The sequence below is a fragment of the Muscardinus avellanarius genome (genome assembly GCF_963383645.1).
Source record: "Muscardinus avellanarius genome assembly, chromosome: 13".
NCBI lineage: Eukaryota > Metazoa > Chordata > Mammalia > Rodentia > Gliridae > Muscardinus > Muscardinus avellanarius.
The window spans coordinates 76,881,108-76,900,082 of NC_137799.1; positions in this window are offsets into that span (position 1 = coordinate 76,881,108).

Below are 18,975 nucleotides of genomic sequence, written 5' to 3' on the forward strand. Positions count from 1 at the left end.
AATGAGACCATGAGTCTGGTGGAAAGAAAACAAGGCTTAGGGCACTCACCACCATTTTCAAATCTTGGAAGACAGACCCATGGGGGAAAATACTGATTTGTTATTTTCTTATTCAAGATAACCAAACTAGGGCAAATTGTGTGACATTTTGAAACACATCTTTTGCTTCAATGTAATATACAAAACAAACATTAAAATGAACAGAGGAAATGGCCATCACTCAACTGATTTCTTTGCCTTGGCCAATTGATAGTAGATTACCTTGGAAGAATAATAAAAAAGAAATGATTTTACTCATTGGGGGATTGAAGTCAAAGTTAAGACTCTTTTCAACTTGATCATTTTCTAGGACTATTTGATGCTTCTAGAAGCTCAAACACCTCTGGATATGAAAGACTCTTGTCATGCCCAGACAATGGTTTCTCAACTTCAGCGTATTGACACTTAGGACTGGGTAGATCTTTGTGATGATTCCATCCTGAGCATCCTAGGATGTTCAGCAGTATCCGTGGCCTCTACCCATTAGCTGCCAGTCACAGCTCCCAATCTCTACAACCAAAAATATCTCCAGACAGTGTCAGATGTTCTCAGGGGAGCAGAACCACTCTTAATTGAGAGTCACGGCCCCCAACTCCTGTCTCCTTATCCAGATACTCTTTTGAGACACGAATCAGTAAGGAGTTTCTTAAGCATTTATATCTCAGGCATATCTTTACCGCTGTACTTAATACATCTAAAGAACATCTATTGAGCCTCTACAACATGCCAAGTATTGCATTAAGCTGTGAGGTCAAAGTACCAGAGGAGCCGCACCCAGTCCACCTGAGCTCTGTGGGGGTGGATAGGGCCTGGCAGAGTGGAGGGGAAGAGACAGACTTGCACAGAGTTTCTCAGTTGTCCTCTGTGCCTGTCACCACCCACTGTTATCTTGGGAGCTTCTTAGGGGAGAAAACCATGGCTTTTTAATATTTTGATTTCCAGAGCCTAGCAGACTTCCTGAAGGCACTCAATTCATGTGTGCTGCCTAAATAAATAGAGGGGTGAGCAACTGAGTAGACTGGGAGTGGTAACCTATTCGCATGATAACAACATCATAAAAGTGAACATATTTAATTGATTGGGGAAGAAGGGAAACATATTAAGATTTATTTATTTATTTATTTATTTATTTATTTATTTATTTATTTATTTATTGTGGGTCTGGAAATGGAACCCAGGGGCCTTCTACCTCTGAGCTACAACCCTTGCCCTATTTTTTATTCTTTATTTTGAAACTGGGTCTCACTAAGTTGCGGAGGGCCTCACTAATTAGCGGAGGCTGTCCGCGAACTGCAATCCTCCTGTCTCAGCCTCCTGAATGCTGGGATGACAAGCGTGCACCACTATGCCCGGCTTATTATTAAGTTTTAATTGCATCTCAGGAAAATTAGTATTATGGTATCTTTCCATGAGTTTCATGGCACATTGTTTTTATAGACATACTAACACATTTAGGAATATTTGAAACTATGGACCGTGCATGGCCTGCTATACTGTTTTTGTTTTGTTTTGTTGTTTTTTGGTACCAGGGATTGAACCCAGGGGATCTACTTCCAAGCTACATTCTTAGCCCTTTTAATTTTTTTTTTTTATGGTACTGGGGTTCCTGGAAACCCTCCTACCTCCGGGCTACACTCCCAGACCTATTTTTATACTTTTTATTTGGAAACAGGGTCTCTTAAGCCAGCGCGGCTGGCTTCGAACCTGCGCGATCCTCCTGTCTCCGGGATTACAAGCCTGTGCCACCACGCCCAGTGAGCCCTTTTAATTTTTTTTTCCAGAACCAGGGATTGAACCCAGGGGTGTTCTACCTCCATGATAAACCCACAGTCCTATTTTTTATTCATTATTTTGAAACAGGGTCTCACTAAGTTGTAGAGGGCCTCATTTAATAGCTTAGGCTGGAGGCGAACCTGCAATCCTTTTGTCTCAGCCCCCCAAGGGGGGATTATAGGTGTGTGCCACCACACCCGGCTCCCTTCTAATTTTTTGTTTTGAAAGAGGGTCTTGCTAATTTGCTGAGTTTCTCACTAAGTTACTGAGGCTGTTCTTGAACTTGTAATCCTTCTGTCTCAGTCTTCCATACACAGGGATTATAGGTGTTATCCCTGTTATAGTTGTTATACTTAACAAGTGAAAGTTTGATGATCCCAAATGATCAAAGACAGGATTTTTGATATGGCTAATTTGAACCAGGAATGTTGCTGTAACTGACTGGTCAAATGCTGATTTACTGGATTTTTAAGTCCATTTCAGGATGGCATGAGGGATAAATAAAGATTATAAAGATCAGTGAACAAATTGACATTGAACTGGCCACAGGGGTGCACACCTGTAATACCAGTACTTGGGAGGCTGAGATAGGAGGATTGCAAGTTCGAGGTCAACCTCAGCAACTTAGCGACACTCCCAACAATCTAGCAAGACCCTATTTTGTAAAAAAATAAAATAAAAAGGGATGGAAATGTATCTTGGAGGTAGAATGTCCTTGAGTTCAATCACCAATAATATATATATATATATATGGAGAGAGAGAGAGAGAGAGAGAGAGAGAGAGAGAGAGAGAGAAATATATACGTGGAAAAAGCATGTTATAATATTTTCTCACATATATCATGTGTTTTATCACACTTTAATAAATCTTATGCTCATTATGTTTTTTAAAAACATAAATTTTAAAAATTTATGGTCTATGGCTCAACTGGATCACATATGACGATAATTTTTTTGCTGTTGCGGTTGTTTTCTTGGATCTTCTGGGAAAAGTCTGTGAGAAGATGACATCTGTGTGTGGCAGAGAGAGCAAGAGGGTAAAGGATAGAGAGACAGGCAGACAGATAGGCCGGGTGCTGAAGACATTCACCGAGCCTGCAACAGTCTGTGTGGTGCAATTATTATTATTATTATTATTATTATTATTATTAATTATTACTATGTGAGACAGCACATTTCCATTCTCTTTTGGCCTGAGAAGTTTGGGATGGTTTTCTGTTACTTTACTTACTTACCTGTTTATTTGCTTATTGGCACCAGGAATTGAACCTAGTGGATTTCTACCTCTGAGCTACATCTCTGGCCCTATTTTAGTTTTAAACAGATTCTCACTAAGTTGCTGAGGACTTCACTAAGTAACTGAGGCTGGCCTCGAACCTGCAACTCTTCTGTCTCAGTCTCTCAAGTACTGGGAGTAGGCCACCATGCCCAGCTCTGTCATTTTAAACTCATAGTCTTTACTTATAAATGCCCAAACTCAAACTCCAGATTCCCAATTTCACAGCATATTAGAGTATTTTGTACATTATGACAATTTTAATGCTCCAGAGGGCAGATGAGTGACTTGAAATTAGTTTTAGTGTATATAAGATTAATTTATCTACTATATACTGGGTCCTTATTGTCATTTCACAGATAGTTCTGAAACTAGACATTTATAAAAACAACATCTTAAATTGCTTCTCAGAAGGGGGTGTGGTGGTGCAAGCCTCTAATTGCAATACTTGGGAAGCTGAGACATGACCATAGCTTTGAGGCCAGCCTCAGCAACTTAGCTGAGACCCTCAGCAACTTAACAACATACTATTTCAAAATAAAAAATAAAATAAAGCTGGGAGTGTATCTCAGAGGTAGGATGCCCCTGGTTTCAATCCCTAACAGCACAAAAGAAATAATATAAAAAATATATAAGCCTGAGGCTGTAGCTTGGAGGTAGAAAACTCCTGGGTTCAATCCCCACTACTAAGAATTAAAAAATTTGCTTCTTAGAAATGTCTTTCCCTTCAATTAAGGTTATATTTTTGTCACAAATATAATTAGTGGTTTGTGGCGTTTGAATTTCATATGGAAGAGTCTTCCATAGGTGATCAAGTTCTTCATTTATACATAATATTTAAGAATTATCCTTTCAGAATATAAAGAGAGAAAGGAATGACCTTCATTTGCAGTTGTAAAACTAAGCTTAATTTTTTATATTCAAATAATACTTTGAAAACTTTTCTGAACTTTTCTTTATTTAAAAGCATCGTTTAAGAGAAACTAACTTGAGCTTCAGTTTGTCTCTACTTTGCATGTAAAATGTATACATATTCTGCCGTGCCGCACGCTTGTAATCCCCACGCTTGGGAGGCTGATACAGGAGGATGGCACAGGTTCGAAGCCAGGCTCAGCTACTTAGTGAGGCTCTCAGCAACTTAGTGAGACTCTGTTTCCAAATAAAATATAAAAACGGTCTGGGAGTATAGCCCGGAGGTAGAAAGCCTCTGGGTTCCATCCCCAGTACCACCAAAAAAAAAAAAGTATACATATTCTAAGGGGCACTAGCTGTGTAGCTTCTGATGGTAATGTTTGGCTCCCTGTTAGAGTAGAGCCCAAACTCAGCACAGTTGCTAGGAGCATCTGAGCAACAATTCTGCCTTTCACCTGTTGGGCACTTTTAGCTAGGGCATGTGTCTTCCCACTTTCAAGCCACTGTCAGCACAAACCAGTGGGGCTGCACATGGATTTGCTTGAGTAAAATCAGTTATTCTCAGCCGGGTGTGGTGGCGCACACTTGTAATCCCCGCGCTTGGGAGGCTGAGACAGGAGGATGGCGCAGTTGCGAAGCCAGCCATGCTGGCTTAAGAAATCCTGTTTCGAAATAAAAATATAAAATAGGTCTGGGAATGTAGCGTGGAGGTAGAAGGTCTTCGAGGAACCCCAGTACCAAAAACAACAACAACAACAACAACAACAACAACAACAACAACCAGATTCTCTGTAGTATCAAAAACTAGCCCCTAATAGGACTCTAATCATCTGTTAGTTAGCTATCAATGTGACATGTTGGAAATGTAGTAGTTTAAGGCAGAAAAAATGATCACTATTTCTCAAAAATGTGCAATATTATGTTAGGGTTTTTTTTTTTTTTTTTTTTTTTTTTTTTTTTTTTTGCGGTCCTGGGGATGGAACCCAGGGGCATTCTACCTCTGAGACACACTCCCAGTCTATTTTTATTCTTTATTTTGAAACAGGGTCTCAGTGAGCTGCAAAAGGCCTCACTAAGTACCTAAGGCTGTTCTTGACCCAAGATCCTCCTGTCTCAATCTCCCAAATTCTGGGATTATAAGCGTGCGCCACCACACTTGGCTTTATTTTTTATTCTTTATTTTGAAAAGGGTCTCTCACTAAGTTGCAGAGAGCCTCACTAAGCAGTGAGGCTGGCTGGTGGTGAATCTGTGATCCTCTGTCTCAGCCTCCTGAGTACTGGGATTACAGGGTTGTACTACCATGCCCAGCTCCTTAAGCTATTTCTTTCATTTTTTTGTTTTTTACTTGCCCCTACCCAATCCCCACCCCATCCTCTCTACATCTCTCCTTCCTATGCTTGGCTTAGCAGTTTACTTCGACATATTTAAGTTCATTGTGTGCTTTAGAGAGTTTCCTTCTTCCCCTCTTCCATCTCCTCAATTAGGTTGTCTTATTTGCTCCTCTATAGGACTTTCTTTTTCATCTAAAGTTCCTCCTGTTGCCCATTTCTCCTTAGCTTTCGCATATCAGGGAAAGCATCCGATTTCTTCTTTTTAGGGACTAATCTCACTTAGCATAATGTCCTCAAGTTCCACCCATTTCCCTGAAAATGATGTAATTGTGTTTTTTATGGCTGAGTAAAATTCCATTGTGTACATATCCCACAGTTTTGTAATCCATTCATTTATTCATTGACATCTTGGCTGATTCCATAGTTTGGCTATGGTGAATTGTGCAGCTATCGACATAGAAACACATAAATTAGTTTGGTAGTTTGGTTTCCTTTTTTTTGGGTAGATACCCAGAAGAGGTATTGATGGATCAAATGGTAAATTTGTTCTAATTCTTCTGAGGATTCTGAATACTATTTTCCAGAGTGGTTGCACTAATTTGCAATCCCACCAACAATGTTTTAGGGTTCCCACTTCTCCACATCCTTGCCAGCATTTGTTGTTGTTTGTGTTTTTTGAATTATTGCTATTCTACTTGGAGTTAGGTGAAGTCTCAGGGTAGGTTTTATTTGCATCTCTCTGATTGCCAGTGATGTTGAGCATTTTTTCATGAATTTATTGGCCATTGAATTTCTTCTTTCATGAAGTGTCTATTTAGTTCTCTTGCCCATTATTTTATTGGATCATTTGTTTTTTTAGTGTTGAGTTTCTTGAGTTCTCTGTATATTCTAGATATTAGTCCTCTATCAGAAGAGTAGGTGGCAAAAATCTTCTCCCATTCTGTTGGCTCTCGATTGAGATTCTTGACAGATTCCTTTGCTGTACAGAAGCTCTTCAGTTTCATGCAATCCCATATATTGATTCGCCTTTGAATTTGTTCTGCCTTTGGGGTCTTGTTGAGAAGGTTTTTATCTGTGCCTATCTTTTGCAATGTTGGACCTATGCCCTCTTCAAGGAGACTTAAGGTCTCTGGTCTAATTTCCAAGTCTTTGATCCATTTTGAACTAACTCTTGGGCAGGTGAGAGAGTGGGATTAATTTCCAATTTTCTGCATCTGGTTAACCAGTTTTGCCAACACCATTTGTTGAACAGGCTATCTTTTTTTTTTTTTTCCAGTGTATGTTTTTAACCCCTTTGTCAAAAATCAATTGGCTGTGTGTGGACTTGTTTTTGGGTCTTCTATTCTGCTCCATTGGTCTATGTATATGTTTTTATGCCAATACCATTCTGTTTTTATTACAATGGCTTTGAAGTACAGTTTAAAGTCAGGTACTGTGATTCTTCCTGCATGGTTTTTGTTGCTGAGAATGACTTTGGCTATTCTGGTTTTTTTGTTGTTCCAAATGAGTTTAAGGACTTATTTTTCTATGTCTGTGAGGTATGATCTTGGTAATTTAAGGGTCATTGCATTGAATCTGTAGATCACTTTTGGAAGTATGGCCATTTTAATGATATTTATTCTGCCTATCCATGAACATGGAAGATCTTTCCATCTTCTAAGATCTTCTTTGATTTCTTTTTTCAGTGTTTTATAATTTTCTTTGTAGAAGTCTTTTACCTCCTTGGTTAAGTTTATTCCTAAGTATTTTATTTTATTTTTTTGTGAGAGATCCTGAGTGGAAGTGTCTTCTGAATTTATTTTTCAGTGGATTTATGGTTGGTGTATAGAAAAGCTTCTGATTTTTTTAAGATTAGTTTTGTATCCAGACACTTTGCTGAATTTGTTGATCAGTTCTATAAGCCTTATGGTTGAGTTTGCTGGGTTTTCTAAATATAGTATCATGTCATCTGCAAATACTGAATGTTTGAGTTCTTCTTTTCCTATTTGTACTTCTTTGGTTTCCTTTTCTTGCCTTATTGCTCTGGCTAGAGTCTCTAGTACTATATGGAAGAGAAGTGGTGATAATGGACATCCTTGTCTTGTTCATATTTTTAGGGGGATTCTCAAAAGATTTTTTCCATTTAATATGATGTTGGCTTTGGGCTTATTATAGATTGCCTTTTTGATATTGAGATATGTTTCTTCTATTCTGATTCTCTGCAGTTCTTTTATTATAAATGGATGTTGGAATGTATCAAATGCCTTTTCAGCATCTATTGAAATGATCATGTGATTTTTGACTTTGATTTTGTTTATATGATGAATTACATGGATTGATTTTTGTATGTTGAACCAGACTTGCATCCCTGGGATGAACCCTGCCTGGTCATGGTGTATGATTTTCTTGATGCGGTTTTGAATGCGTGTTGCTAGTATTTTGTTTAGTGTTTTTGAATCCAAGTTGATCAAAGATATAGGCCTGTAGTTCTCCTTCCTTGAACTGTCTTTGGTTTTGGTATTAATGTGATGTTGGCTTCATAGAATGTATTTGGGAGAGTCCCGTTTTTTTCTATTTCATGAAATAGATTGAGGAGTATTGGGATTAGCTCTTCTATAAAGGTTTTATGGAATTCACTTGGGAAACCATCTGGTCCTGGGCTTTACTTTGATGGTAAGTTATTTATTGCTGTTTAAATCTCTTTGATTTTTATTGGTTGGTTTAAATTTTCTATATCCTCTTGACTCAGTTTAGGAAGGTTGTATTTATCTAGAAAGTTGTCAATTTCTTCCAGATTTTCCATTTAGTTGGAGTATAGTTCTTCAAAGTAGTTTCTGATTATCCTCTGGATTTCTACACTGTCAGTAGTAATATCTCCTTTTTCATCTCTTATCTTCATAATTTGGGTTGATTCTCTCTTTTCTTTTAGTTAGTTTGGCTAGTGGTTTATCTATCTTGTCAATTTTTTCAAGAAACCAGCTTTTGGTTTTGTTCATTTTCTGTATTGTTTTTTATTCTCTATTTTGTTAATTTCTGCTCTGATTTTAATAATTTTCTGTCTTCCATTGGCTTTGGGGTTAGATTGTTCCTGTTTTTCAAGGACTTTGAGGTTTGTCATTAGGTTATTTATTTGGTGATTTTCTGTTTTTCTTATGTGAGCACTCCGTGCTATAAATATTCCTCTTAATACTGCCTTCAGAATGTCCCGGGGGTTTTGATATGTTGAATCTCTAATTTCATTTGTTTCTAGAAATTTCTTGATTTCACCTCTTATGTATTCTATGACCCATTCTTCATTCAGAAGTGTGGTGTTCAGTCTCCTCATGTTTATGTGGTTTCCCTGGGTCTTCTTATAGTTGATTTCTAATTTTATTCCATTATGGTCTGAAAAGACACAGGGAAGAATGTGACATTTTTTAAATTTGCTACTCCTCACTTTGTGGCCCAGGATGTGATCTATTTTGAAGACGGTTCCATGAACAGCTGAGAAAAATGTGAACTCCACTGTAATTGGGTGAAATATTCATATGTGTCCAACAAGTCCATTTGATTAATGGTGTTCTTTAGATCTAAGGCATCTTTACTAATCTTTTGTCTAGATCGGTCTAATGGTGTGAGAGGGTTGTTGAAGTCTCCCAGTATTATTTTATTGGGATTTATGTGTGACTTAATGTCACAAAGAGTTTGTTTTATGAATGTAGCTATACTTATGTTTGGGGCATAAATATTGATTATTGTTATTTCCTCTTGCTGGATTGTCCCTTTTACTAGTAAAAAAAATGACCTTTTTGGTCTCTTCTAATAAACTTGGGCTTGAAGTCTAACTTGTCTGATATCATAGTTGCTACTCCTGCTTGCCTTCGAGTTCCGTTGGCATGGATTACCTTACTCCAGCCCTTTACCTTGAGTTTGTTACTATCTTTACTTGTAATGTGTGTTTCTTGCAAGCAGAAAATAGATGGGTTCTGGTTTTTAATCCATTTTACCACTTTATGTCTTTTTATTGGAGAATTGAGGCCATTTACATTCAGTGTGATTATTAAGACATCATTGTAAATTCCTAGCATTTTAAGATTTTATATCTGTTGGAAATACTGTTTGTTCTTCTTTGCTTAGTTGTCTGCTGGATGGAAACTCTTGTTTCTCTGGTTCTGGCATATATTACTTATTTCTTCTTTGTAGTTAATTTCTGAGTATTTCCTCTGTAGTTAATCTCAGAGATTTTCCCACTGGTTTTGAAGACACAAATTCCTTCAGCTTTTGTTTATCATGGAAGCTTCTTATTTCCCCATCTAATTTGAAAGATAGTTTTGCTGAGTAGAAAATTTTTGGTTGCAAGTTGTTTTCTTTCAGATTTGGAATATTTTACTCCAAGCCCTTCTGGCTTTCATGACTTGCTTCGGGAAATCTGGAGTGATTCTAATTGGTTTACCTCTGAATGTCACTTGGCCTTTGGTCTTTGTTGCCTTTAAGATGCTTTCTCTGGCTTCTACCTTGGTCATTTTGACTATTATGTGGTGTGGGGAACCTTTTCTATGATCTTGTCTAAAGGGAGTTTTTAAAAAATTTTTAATTGGTGCACTGTATTCATACATCATAGTGGGATACAAAAAACTTTTGTAGACATACATGCACACATCGCCCAGTCAGCCCCCACCTGATCCCCACCCCATTTCCTCCCCATCCCTCCTTCCCATGTTTGGCTTAGTGGTTGACATCTAGTATTATAGCAATTTATCCAAAATTAAAAATGATAATCTCACATAATAGTTTCATTTGTCTGATACCATGCTTTTGATAACTTAAAGATAACATTTCAATATTTCTTTTTGCTTTCTTTCTTACCAGAGAATTTTTTTTCTTTTTTTTTTTAGGTGAAACTATCATATATTTATATATTTATTTTTCAGAAAAAAATGTATCCTAATATGGAATATGGAATCTAGATACCCAAAACGATCTTGAAAAAGACCAAAGCTAGAAGATATATATTTTCTAATTTTAAACCATATAAAGCTACAATAATTGAAACCGTGTAGTACTGTTCTAAAGGCAGATATATAAACCATTGGAGTTAAATACAAGCCTAGAGCTAAATTCTTCCATATATTGTCAAGTTATTTTTGACAAGGTTTCCATGAACATTTGGTGGAGGAAATAATAATCTTTTAACTAAATATTGTTGAAAAATAATAATTACATGGAAAAGAATAAAATTGGACCCTTACCTAATCCCATATACAAATATTAACTCAAAATAGATAAAAGACCTAAATATAAATCTTAAGACTATAAACTTTTAGAAGAAAATCTGGGTCATAAAACCTCACAACGTTTAAATTGGCAGTGATTTCTTGGATATGATTTCAATGGCACAGGCAACAAAAAGGTATACAAACTCCCTAAAAAATAAAATATTGTATATCCAAAGAAAATGTAAACAGAGTTAAAAGTTACTGATAGAATGGGATAAAATATTTCCAAATGCTATATCTGAAGGTATATTAATATTCCAACTAGACATCCTAAAAATTAACAACAATAAAGGCAAACAATACAATTTAGAGATAGGTAAAAGACTAACATAAATAATGAATCTCCACAGATAACCAATCTTAGTTGTCTGTTGGATGGAAAATCTTGTTTCTCTGGTTCTGGTGTGTGTTACCTATTTCTTCTTTGTAGTTAATCTCTTTGAGTATTTTCTCTAGCGCTGGTTTTGAAGACATAAATTCCTTCAGTTTCTGTTTGTCTTGGAAGCTTCTTATTTCCCCATCTAATTTGATAGAAAGTTTTGCTGGGTAGGAAATTTTTGGCTGGAAGTTGTTTTCTTTCAGAGTTTGGAATATGTTACTCCAAGCCCTTCTGGCTCTCATGACTTGGTTTGGGAAGTCTGGAGTGATTCTAATTGGTTTGCCTCTGAATGTCACTTGGCCCTTTGTTTTTGTTGCCTTTAAGATTCTCTGCTTGGCTTCCACATTAGTCATTTTGACAATTATGTGGTGTGGGGATCCTCTTCTCCGATCCTGTCTAAAGGGAGTTCTATAAGTTTTCTGGGCCTGTGTATTGACCTCTTGCTCTATGTTTGGAAAATTTTCTGCTATTACTTCCTTGACGAGATTGTTGATCCCTTTGGTTTCACCTTCTTTTCCCTCCTCTATTCCAATTATTCTTATGTTAGCTCTCTTAAAATGGGCCCATATTTCTTCAATATCAGATTCCTGCTGTTGGATATTTTTTCCTAGATTAGAAACTATGCGTTCATTTTTGGAATGATCATCTTCTAAGAGCGAGATTCTATTCTCCATGTGGTCTAATCGTTTGTTTGTACTTTGAATTGAGGCCTTTACTTCATTAATTGAATCCTTTATCTCTTTTTGGCTCTCTCTGAATTCTTTTCAAAACACCTCTATCATTTCCACAGTTATTTTCCTTATTTGATCTTCTAGAAATCTCTGAATTTCTGTTTTATCGGGTTCTGATGTTGTGGGATTGTGGGCATTCATTGCTCCATTGTTATTCCTCTTTCCCATGATTTCGGGAGTTTGTGCCTTCTCTGGGTTCTTCCCTTGGGTCACTATGACTTCACTTAAGGTGCTCTGGATCTCGAGTCTGTGGTATCTCAGTCACCACTACTCCTTTACTGGGTTGTATCGCAAAGTCTCAGACCCAGGGAGTCAATTGAGGCTGCTTTAGACCATGGGGGGTGCCAGGTTGTGCGTTCTCCTATGGTGTGATATCTCTGCCACCGCCACTCCCCCACTGGGTCAAGTCCCTGGGAATCAGTACTGGGATTTCTCCTCTGGGGCCTGCAATTTGACTCACTGTTGTTGAATACGCAGATGGAGCTCTCGTGGACTCGGTGAATTCACTGCTGCTGCCGCTGGTGGCAATATGGCATTGCTGCCACGCCCTTGGCCGTGAGGCTGGCGTATTTCTTCTCTGGATGAGCTCTGCTCTGAGTCCCTGCAGGGTGTGCTGAGCCCAGCCACTGGGAGCTTTAGATGCTCCCTGCGCCAAAAAATCTGCCGAATCCCGCTGGGCTGTTCCGCAGCGGCTCAGCTCGGCTCGTCCGCTGTTCTTCTCTGGAGCCTGGTGGGCTTTTGAGCTCACCACTGCCGCCAGCAGTAAGCTGCTGCTGCTGCGTCCTCGGCCGTGAGATCGGCGTATCTCCTCTGTGGCTCTGAGCTCTGTTATGAGACCCCCTCCTCTCTGGGGCTGGTGATTTTTTTGTTTCTCTGGTGATGGTATTTTCTGGCTATGAAAGGTGCTGATTTTGTGGTAATACAGATTGGTTGTTAGCAGGGCTCTTAAGCCCCGCTTTTCTCGGTCCCTATCTTCCTGGAAGTGATATCTTAAAGGGAGTTTTATATGTTGACCTTTTCTATGATCTTCTCTAAAGGGAGTTTTATAAGTTGACCTCTTGTTCTATGTTTGGAAAATTTTCTGCTATTACTTCTTTGAAGAGATTGTTGAGCCCCTTGGTTTCACCTTCTTTTCCCTCCACAATGCCAATTATTCTTAGGTTAGCTCTCTTAAGATGGGCCCACATTTCTTCACTGTCCAATTCCTGCTGTCAAATTGTTTTTTCTAAGTTATAAAGTATGTGTTCATTTTTGGAGTGATCATCTAAGAGTGAGATTCTATTCTCTATGTGGTCTAATCAATTGTTTATAGTTTGAAGTGATGCCTTTACTTCTATGATTGCATCTTTTATTTCTTTCAGACTCTCTTTAAATTCTTTTTGAAGGTCCTGTATTATTTCTACAGTTATATTCCTGATTTGATCTTCTGGAGATCTCTGAATTTCTGTGTTATCAGGTTCTGTCATGGTGGGTTTTGAGAGCTCATTGCTCTGTTATTGTTCTTGCTTCCCATGATTTCAGAAGTTTGTACCTGTTGCTTTTGATAGTTTTCTCTCAGTCTCTAGGTGTCAGCTGGTATATCCAAGGGCAAGTTGTATTGTATTCAACAGTGAAGGTTGAGTAAGGAGAGAAGTGAAGGAGTAACTAGAAGAATAGGGTAAGGTCTCAGATAGGGTCAAATAGTATGAGAATATGAGTTTGGTAAGGTAGTATATACTAGAGATTAGAGATAGTAAAAATGTAGTAGTATTCAAGTAACCAAAGTATAGTTTCTGGCATAGTGATATGAAGTGGATTTAATACAAGATAAGGGAGGGATAAAAAGAAGAAAAAAGATAGAAAAGGAATAGAGAGGAGAGAGTATGTATATACAAGGGAAGAAACTTGGGAGAGGGTTTGGGAAGAGAGTTAAAAACAAAACAAAACAAGAAACCAAAAAAGACCAAAAACCCACAAAAACCCAAACAAGGAAAAACAAAAGCAAAATATCCAGCCAGGCATACACTGTCACACACTCAAAAAAGAAAAAAGAAAAAAAAACCCCGAACAACGAATTAATGTGAGTCTACAAATAAATGACTGTTCAGCAGATAGATCCTCTGTAGTCTCTCTCTGTGTTGATACCAAGTGCCACTGGCACCTTTCCCTCTCTGAGTCTGGTTCTCTGAGTCTTCTCAGTTTATGCTGAGAAGATCAATATCAATGAGATGGTCAGTATCAATGAGATGGTCTTATCAATGGGGATGGATTTAATATTGAGTGAAGGTCACCCTCCACACTTTGCACAGATTTGGAGTCTAGGCCTCTCCCTGCCTCTATTGGTAGAATATGCCTCTGAGACCAAACTTAATGTAGGAGTCTCTGTTCCCCACAGCTAGGGCTGGGCTAGTCTGGCTTCTCCCTGTTCACCACAATTGGGAGGTCTGTTGTATTCCCAGAGATCCTACTAATTGAGTTTAGTGTTAAGCATGGGACTCTCCCCACAGTTTCCACTGATGAGATCCTGAGTCTGTCTGAGCTTCTGATATGCTTAACAGCAGGTCCCATTCCCACTTTCTCTGGGTTCTTCTTCGAGTCACCACAACTTCACTTATGGTGCTTTGGATCTCTGGAGAATGTGATAATCTCAGCTGCCACTATTCCTTCACTGGGTTGTATTGCAAAGTCTCAGACCCAGGGAGTTAGTGGCGGCTGCGCGAGACCATGGGGGCACCAGGCTGGGCGTTTTCCTGCAGGGAACTGTGAGTAGGGTGTGGTAATCTCTGCTATCACTACTCCTTCACTGGGTTGAACTGTAAGATCTCAGACCCAGGGAGTTTATCAAAGCTGCTTGAGTCCCTGGGGGCGCAGTGCTGGGAGTTCTCCTGTAGGAACTGCAGTCTCACTTATGATTTTGGTGCGCTTTGGTCTAGCCCTCTGGTGGGCATGGTACTTTCGGCTGCTGCTGGCAAGATGGTGCTGTTGCAGCGCCCTCAGCAGTGAGGCTGGGGGATTCCTTTTCTGGCTTTGAGCTCTGCTCTGAATCCCTGGAGGGTGTGGTGGGCTTGGCTGCTGAAAGTTTTAGCCAGTCTTTGTGCAGGAAGAACTGATGAATTACAACCAACTGATCAGCAGCTGCTTGCTTCAGTTCCTTTTTTTCCTTTTTGTCTCTGGAGTCTGGTGCTGTGAGGCAAGATGGCGCCAGTGTGGTACTCATCACCGCAAGGCAGGCAGGTTTCTTTTCTGCTCTCTGGTTGTTTTTTTAGTCTTCTTTTTCTCTGGCCCTTGGATTTATAGTTTTTATTCCTCTATGGATAGTATTGTCTGGCTATGTAAAGTGCTGTTTTTGAGGCAATGGAGATTTGAGTGTCAGCAGGATTTGTAAATGTTGCTTTTCTCGGTTGCCATTTTCCTGGAAGTCTCCTTAAGCTATTTCTAACATGCCATAGTCTTCACAGAATTTGTCCAATTTGAGCTGCATTTCATGGACCAAAATGTTAAATATGCTTTTGGATAGAATTGTACAAAATCAATATAATAGCTCTAGAGAATTCATGTGGGCCAGGAAGACTGGTAGTTATTTTGGTCTGTAATTGATGAAAAATGTGGAAATTCTTCATTAAACAAATTTGCCTTATTAGTTTCTGTCTTGTATTAGTTTCCTTGATATAGAAAATGTGCTTAAACTTAAAGTCTTAGCAGAAGTAATTTATTTTATTTTTTTTATAATCATACAATTGAAATTTATTGAGAGTTTATCATATGACAAATACCACTAATTGTTTTGTGACTCTTATTTTCTTTATAAATTTATTTTTATTGGTGCATTGTAATCATATATCACATTGGAATACAAGACTTGAGAAGATATACAAGCACACATCATCCAATTAGCCCTCATCCACTCCCCATCCCATTCCCTCCCCCTCCCTCCATCCCATACTTGTTTGGTGATTAACTTTGATACTTTTGTTTATGTACCTCCTGCATTTTAAAGAGGCTCCATCCTCCCCTATTCCATACCCTCTGATTGGTCACCTTAATTGCTTCACTATAGGGCCCTTTCTATAACTCGACCTCTTCCTGTTGCCCCTTTCCTCCTAGTTATTGCTGATTAGGGGAAGCATCTGGTTTTTATTTTCTGCAATATTTCTCTGTGCCTGCCGTGTTGCAAGTACCGATCCCACTCTTGACGGCCCCAGTAGTGGCCTGGCTACCCGGTGGAGTGATCCAGACCTCGCTGGCTCAAGCAGCGGCCTTGCCTCATGGGAGGCCCCAATTCTGGCCTTGCTGGCCCCCATACCAGCCTAACCCCTCGGCTGGCTCCGATCCTGGCCTCGGTGGCCCCAGCACCAGCATAGCCTCAAGGCAGGCTCCGATCCCAGCCTCGTAGGCCCCAGCACCGGCCTTGCCTCACAGCAGGCTCCAATCCCGGCCTTGCTGGCCCCGACACCGGCCTAACCCCTCGGCAGGCTCCGATCCCGGCCTCAGAGACTCCAGTAGCAGCCTTGCCTCACAGAAGGCTCCGATGCTGGCTGTTGGCCATGGCACTGGCCTAACCCCTTGGCAGGCTCTGATCCTGGCCTCGGAGGCCCCAGCACCAGCCTAACCCCTCGGCAGGCTCTGATCCTGGCCTCGGAGGCCCCAGCACTGGCCTTGCCTCAAGGCAGGCTCTGATGCTGCCGCTGGCCCCGGCACTGGCCTAACCCCTCGTCAGGCTCCAATCCCGGCCTTGCTGGCCCCAGCACCGGCATTGCCTCACGGCAGGCTCTGATCCTGGCCTCACTGGCCCCAGCACCAGCCTAACCCCTCGGCAGGCTCTGATCCTGGCCTCGGAGGCCCCAGCACTGGCCTCGCCTCAAGGCAGGCTCCGATGCTGGCCGCTGGCCCCGGCATTGGCCTAACCCCTCGGCAGGCTCTAATTCAGGCCTCGGAGTCCCCAGTAGTGGCCTTGCCTCACGGCAGGCTCTGATGCCAGCTGTTGGCCCCAGCACTGGCCAAACTCGGCAGCCTCCGATCCCGGCCTCAGAGGCCCCAGCACCGGTCTTGCCTCATGGCAGGCTTTGATCCCAGCCTCATTGGCCCTGGGACTGGCCTAACCCCTCGGCAGGCTCCGATCCCGGCCTCGGAGGCCCCAGCACTGGCCTTGCCTCATGACAGGCTCCAATCCTGGCCTCACTGGCCCCGGCACTGGCCTAACCCCTCGGTAGGCTCCGATCCCGACCTCTGATGCCCCAGCACTGGCCTTGCCTCAGAGCAGGCTCCAATCCCGGCCTTGCTGGCCCCAGCACTGGCCTAACCCCTCGGCAAGCTCCGATCCCGGCCTCGAAGGCCCCAGCACCAGCCTTGCCTCACAGCAAGCTCCAATCCCAGCTTTGCTGTCTCCATCGCTGGCCTCACCCCTCGGCAGGCTCCAATCCGAGCACCCTCTTCGCCCAGCCATTTGTCCCACGTTCTCAAGGGTGCGTGGTGGTAGCATTCTGCCTCTGGGGCTATTACTTCAAAAGTTCCAGGTGTAATGCATCAGATCTCTGTCTCCCCTGAGTACTGGCCACTGCCATTGCCTCTGCCTCCACCATTTCAAATCTTTCCCAAGCACTTTTTCCACTCTGAATGTTGTCCAGTGTTCCTAAGCATGAACGATGGTAGCATTCAATGTTTTGGGGTAATTTCTCCAAAAAATTAGGTTGGTAGGATCAGATTTCTGCCTCTCCTGAATACAAGTCTCCACTGCCATTGCGGAGACCACTTTCAACACTGCCTTCCTTCTAGGTCTCCACTAAACTCTCTCCTTACAGGCAATGTCCAAGATTCTTAAAAATGTAGAGAAGAAGCAGTCCTCCTTCACGGGGAATTTTTCCAAAAGTTGCAGTTCATTTGGATAAGTTTTGTCTGCATCTCCAGTATCCTGGCATCTGCCACGGCCTTCTTGACCCCTCTCCAATATTTTTCTTTTTTCCTTTTCCTTTTTTTTTTTTTTTTTTTTTTTTAATAAGACAGTATGTGTGGTTTGAGGAGGTTGTGGGATCAGGCACTCAGTAGCACTGTGACCCGGTCCCGGTTTCCCTGGGGATCCAGCATGCTCCGCACAACTCTGCCCGGGGCCCAGAGTCCTGCGACCTAGACCCCGGCTCTTCTAGGGGTCCGGCGTGCCCGCCTGACCCCCGCCCGGGGCCCAGGGCCTTGCGACTGGGCCCCAGTTTCTCCAGGGGTCTGGTGTGTTCCGTGCGATACCTCCCGGGGCCCAGAGTCCTGCGACCCAGGCCCTGGCTCTGAGAAGTAATTAAAAAAAAAAAAAGAATCATTAGGAGTAAAGAAATATTGGAAGCAGTGATAGTGTGTGACTGTTCATCTTGCAGAGGCAGAAACTGGAGTCCAAAGAATAGACTGTTTTTCCCAAGGTATCTTTGGCTACTGACTGAGATGGAATAGAGGTCTAAAGTTACTGATTCTATTTATTACTTGTCCCTTGATGGTAAATATGATATCTTTATAACCCATGTGAAAGCAGAAAAATTACTCCATGTCAGTGGTATTTGCTTTGAACTTAGTATAATGGTAGAAAAGTGGCAGAAAATAAACCCTGCTGGGTGCCACATGATTCTAGGGATCAACAGTATGAGGAGGTGATTAGAGATAGTTGCTTACATGAAACTTAACACATTGCAGCCAGGATAAAGTCTCCCTGCACCTGGGTGGCTTAAATCCTAAAAGTTGCAACTCAATCTTCTTATTCTGAAATTTTCCTTTTTTCATTCAAATTTAGGTAAAATGTATGCATTTCTACAAATTTAATTGTATTTCCAAGTAGAGGTGGCTTTTATCTAGCTTAGTTTTCCCTTGTACAAACTTCTAGTCTTTCTATTATCATTTGTCTTTTCTTTTGGTGCACTGGGGATTGAACCCAGGGGCATTCTACCTCTTAGCTACCCCCTCACCCCCACCCTCAGCCCTGTTTTACCTAAGTGGCTGAGAGCCTTGCTTAATTGGTGAGGCTTCTTTGAACTTGCAGTCCTCCTTCTCAGCCTCCCAACCACCAGGATTACAGGAGTACACTACCATGCCTGGCTATCTTTTGTCTTTTTTTTTTTTTTTTGAGCTACACCTCCAGCCCTAGTTTTTATTCTTTATTTTGAAACAGGATCTCACTGAGTTGCAAAGGGTCTCAATAAGTAGCTGAGGCTGTCTGTGAACTGAGATTCTCCTGTCTCAGCCTCCCAAATGCTGGGATTACAAGTGTGTACCACCACGTCTGGCTTGCGTTTCATCTTTTCTATATTTGAACTTTCCTTAGAAAACCACAAACATGCTAATGGTGAT